The 5,112-nt window shown below is 43.7% G+C and overlaps 1 long non-coding RNA gene across 1 annotated transcript; it reads right to left on the bottom strand.

Moving 5' to 3' along the window:
- Nucleotides 1-4,254: 4,254 nt before the first annotated feature.
- On the bottom strand, nucleotides 4,255-4,816 carry LOC138641467 (uncharacterized). Its single transcript, XR_011313860.1, has 3 exons — nucleotides 4,771-4,816; nucleotides 4,444-4,530; nucleotides 4,255-4,361 (listed from the first exon to the last, which is right to left on the bottom strand). It is a non-coding gene; the product is annotated as an uncharacterized lncRNA (long non-coding RNA).
- Between the last annotated feature and the right edge of the window lie 296 nt (nucleotides 4,817-5,112).

Raw genomic sequence — 5,112 nt, forward strand, 5'->3', positions numbered from 1 at the left:
TTGTAATGTAGCAACATTGATTCAATATCCAGTGTTTCAATGGTTTCGAAAATAAATATAGTTGTGAATTACATATAAGAACTGAATAATTTTAAATCATTATGTCTTTCTAGTCCTAAATATTTTGTAAATGTTGGGGTTTGTATAGTAACAAGAACAAAAATGTAGCTGTGAGTTGTGGAATTATTGACTAGTTCGTAGGTATGAGACCACTGTATATGCCGTGTGTTTATTATGATGTGCATAGAATATACAGAGTCTCACGCTATATAACTTACAGCCAAGGAACTTGGTTTGTATTTTAGTTGTCATAGAGATTTTCCCGCATTTTCCCACATAAAGGTTGATGGTGAGTATGCATAGCTGTCTAAGGAAAGGTGTCTTTTTACTTGCTTGAATAATTCACCAAATTTTTTGCTTTCTCGGTAGGTTTAACATATGGTGCCCATCTGAAAGGTGTTTAAAGGGATTTCACTTCATACCTGATTAAGCTGTATATCTTTGCTAAACTGTAGTGTAGTTGTTCTTTTAGGGTTAACTTGAAATACATTAAAGTTCATATACTTTGTTACGGTAGAGATCACATTGCACAAAAATATTAAAACTATGCACATGATAAAAAAAAGAATCTATGCTCATAGTCAATGCTGAAATGCAATGCACTATAGAATCAATAGTACACAATATGGCACTACTGGTATGAAACAGGTCACATCACATGAGCAATTGAGTATAGGTATAGGTAGGTATTAGGCCTCTTTTAAAAGTCCTGGTGATTCCTGCACAGGAAAAACCAGTACTGGTGAGATCCATCGTCTGTGTTTGAGTGCCATCCATATGTAAGCATGTGACATCCATGTATCCAATTGCTGAGTCTGTGTGTTGCATTCATGTGCCATCCGTTTGTCTTTGTGACACGTATCAGCTCCTGGGAAAACAGTACAGTATGCTCTGATCCCAGGCTCTTATCGCTGTTGATAAGTGCCCCGAGATCAGTGCGATCAGGCAACAATGATAGGAGCTTTATTCAGTACCCGCTGTGCATTTTCTGTGTAAATTAAACAAATAAAAAAAATTATGTGGGCTCCCGTGTTAGGGTACCGTCACACAGTGCAATTTTGATCGCTACGACGGCACGATTTGTGACGTTCGAGCGATATAGGTACGATATCGCAGCGTGTGACACGCTCCTGCGATCAGGGACCCCGCTGTGAATCGTACGTCGTAGCAGATCGTTTGAAACTTTCTTTCGTCGTCCAGTGTCCCGCTGTGGCGGCATGATCGCATGGTGTGACAAAGGTGTGCACGATATTGTATACGATGTAAAGGGCGGAGGAGCTGGCTACGTAGGAGCGCTGAATTCTCCACCTCCCGTGTGCTGATTGGGCGGTACAATACTGTGCGCTCATTCGACAAAGACTATTGTTCCCAGCGGATAAAACCGGAGCTCTCTAGCGCGCTATTCATTTCTCTCTGTAGCACGTGCTGTGAACAGAACTAAATTCGCTGGATTCCCTGGACTTTTAACTACTAGACTTTTACCGCAAAAGGTATGTATAACGCTACAGCGTAGCATATGTTGCGCTTCAACGGGGATAAACGCTGGAGTGTGGTTGATTGTTCCTTTGAGTAGGGTAGGCCTGAGAACCTCAGGTACACAGCTGTAGCGTGGCCCAATTAATTAATCCTTTTACAGATCGAGATGGTTGACTGCCCCATTTAATACCAGTGGTAACATATATAGTTATTAGATCAATGGTCAGAACATTGTTTTGTAAGCACGTGTATTTATTGTACGCTTGTTTTCTTTTTAGGAACTATGCTCACTTCCGATGAGAGTTCTGTTGTTGCTGCTGCCCTGGTGTTTGAGGCAGCATGTCTCCAAGAGGAGAGATGTCCTAAACGAAAACGTCGCATGTGGACCCGGAGCTGGCTGCAGAAAAGATCCACATTGTCACACATGGGTCTCATAAGAGAGTTACGTGACAATAACCCTCAAGATTTCCGAAACTACCTTCGGATGTCCGAGGAATCCTTCAAAATAATACTGTCTGCTGTTACGCCACTCATACAAAGGTGTGATACGCCGATGCGTGCAGCCGTGCCCGTGGAGGAAAGGTTGGCGGTAACACTGCGCTTCCTGGCAACAGGAAGGTCTCTTCAGGATTTGCAGTTTTCCGCAGCTGTTTCCAGACCTTTCCTGAGCGTTGTGATTCCGGAGACATGCGAGGCCATTGTGCAGAGCTTAAGGCATTATATGGAGGTACTACTATATTTTTTTGGCTGCTGTGTTATGTCTCTATATGTTATACTAGCAATTGAACCCGTTCGACGCCCTGATGGCGAGCATTTCTATAGGTATATGTTCTACATCCTATCATGTGCTGCTCCCATCCTGCGCCCCCATTCTGACATGTGCTGCTGTGATCCTGCGCCTCCATTCTGACATGTGCTGCTACCATTTTGCGGCTCCATTCTGATATGTGCTGCTCCAACCCTGCGCCACCCTTTTTTATTTGCTGCTCCCAACGTAATTTTATTGATTAAATTATTTAGATATATTGTTTAGCACCCCCTCTGAGTCACCGAAGCCATCTGAAAAAATGGCTGCCTGCATACTCTGGGTTGTTGACTTTGTTATACTAATTCATACTGCGCCTCAATCACTGTAGGATGTCCACATAATATGTGCATAATATATTTGACCTAATTAGTACATGTTTCCTTCTCATCTTGCAGTTTCCCAAGACGGCCGATGACTGGAAGAGGATTGCTTCCGATTTTGATGAGCTGTGGCAGTTTCCAAACTGCGGTGGTGCATTAGATGGAAAGCATGTGCGCATCACGCAACCAGCCAACTCTGGATCCTTTTTTTTCAACTACAAAGGATATTTCAGTGTGATCCTCATGGCCCTTGTCAATGCAAACTATGAGTTTGTCGATGTGGATGTTGGCATGAATGGTCGAGTCTCCGACGGTGGTGTTTTTGAACACACTTCATTTGGGGAAAGCTTGAGGAACAATGAACTGCTGTTGCCACTAAATGAAGACACAAAAGCAAACCTAAATTTTGTCTTCATCGCTGATGAAGCTTTCCCTCTTCATCCACATTTGCTGAAGCCATTTGCACAGAGAACACTCACACCGGAGCGCAGAATCTTTAATTACCGGTTGTCGAGGGCCCGTCGTGTGGTTGAAAATGCCTTTCGGATTATGGCAAATCGGTTTAGAGTGTTCCACACAGCTATAGACTTTGTGGTTTTGGCATGCTGTGTGCTCCATAATTTCCTGAGACGTCATGATACGAGCTCCTATTCTCCTCCTTCGTTTATTGATGCAGTGGACGCAAGAACCGGAGATATTGTGCCCGGGGAATGGCGTACACAACCTGATAATTTTACAGCTCTTCAAGCTCTTGGATCTGGCAGACAGGCAGACGATGCAAGGGACTGTCGCGAAAAATACTGTCAGTACTTTAATGGTTCTGGAGCTGTACCCTGGCAGGATTGCGCCGTATAAAAAAAAATTTTTTTTTGCTTTGTTGTCATATAAACCTCTCTAAATAACTTTAAATGTGATGCCTATAAAATGGTGCTGTTAACCCTTATAGCTTGGTAAACATTAAAGAAATAATGCGAAGATTTTTGGTTTTTTTTGTAACACTTTCTTGGTTTTAAATTATTTTACAACAAAATATAACATATCCCCCCCCCAAAAAAAAAAATTATCTCCGGCCCAAGAGGTGTCGCAGCGTCACGCCCTGCTGCTCTACTTGAGCCTGGAGGAGCGCTGCTGTCTGCTGCAGGAGCGCCGCTGTCCGCTCCAGGCGCAATTGTCTCGCCAGGAGCTCTCTTACGGTGGCCGGTTCTGTGGATAGAAGAGGTTGGAGAACCAACGTTGATTCCACTGAAAATACATCTCGACCTCTGGGGCAGGACCAAATTTTCTGTGTTGTAAATTTCTATTTGGTCTGGCACCACAGGGCGATGTAAATTTTATTACATTTTACAGTTTTAGTTGTCTATGGTGACATCCAGCAGAAAACCACTCGCATTATCTTGATACTTACGGAGAAGGGACGCCGGTTCCTCATTGCCAGAACCAGAGCTGCTAATGTCCCATCCCAGCGATCTAGCTGCAGCAGCTAAAAGGAAATAATAACAGATCTGGTTAACTATGGAACACGCCGTTGGGAAGCGCTCGCTGTTTTGGTCACTTACGTATGTTAGCTTCTGGGGAGAATGCCGCCGACCCGGGGGAGGAAGAGGAGTGTCGAAAGGGAGGTGTTGAGGGTGGTGTAGGGGTGCGAGGCTGTCTGCTGTCTGGTGGTGGCGTGGTAGGCCGCTGGGTCATTACTGCATCTGTAATGTATTCAAATATTTCCACTACCCTCTTATGTCCCGCATGCAGTTGAAAAACTGTAATCAATGATTGTTAACTTACGTGACGTCACGGACTGTGGGCTCCCGCTGGTGGTGGATGCTGTGGTGCTGCTGGCAATGGCAGGTACCTGTTGCCGCCGCTGTCTCTCTACACATAAAGTTAACAAACGCAATCTTTAAAAACACATGTAGAGTGCTGCAGATCAAAGCTAACAATATACTGAAACATAAAATTTATATCACACTTCACTGGGGTCGCAACAGATGGTGGAGGCGTGGTAGGCCGCTGGGTCATTACTGCGTCTGTAATGTCTTCAAATATTTCAGCTACCCTGTTATGTCCCGTGTGATGTTAAAAAAAAAATGCAATAAATGATTGTGAACTTACGTGATGTCCCGGACTGTGGGCTCCCACTGGTGCCTGAAGATGGGGTAATGGTGGCAATGGTGGGTCTGACTTGCCGCCGCTGTCTCTCTACACCTAAAGTAAAGAATCACAATGTTTACACACAAATGTTGAGTGCTGCAGATCAAAGCTTACAATATACTCAAACATAAAATAGAGATCACACTTTACAGGGGTGCGATACTCAGACATGTATGTGGGCTCTGGTGTTCAATGGTCTTCCTGTCTTTGGAAAACTTATTATTTCATCATTAGGCCAACCTCCTCCGTTAATATTTATGGGAAATTGAGAAAGTAAAAATTATGGACATCTTAATAATTTCA

Source organism: Ranitomeya imitator, chromosome 6, assembly GCF_032444005.1.
Source record: "Ranitomeya imitator isolate aRanImi1 chromosome 6, aRanImi1.pri, whole genome shotgun sequence".
In the NCBI taxonomy this organism is placed as follows: domain Eukaryota; kingdom Metazoa; phylum Chordata; class Amphibia; order Anura; family Dendrobatidae; genus Ranitomeya; species Ranitomeya imitator.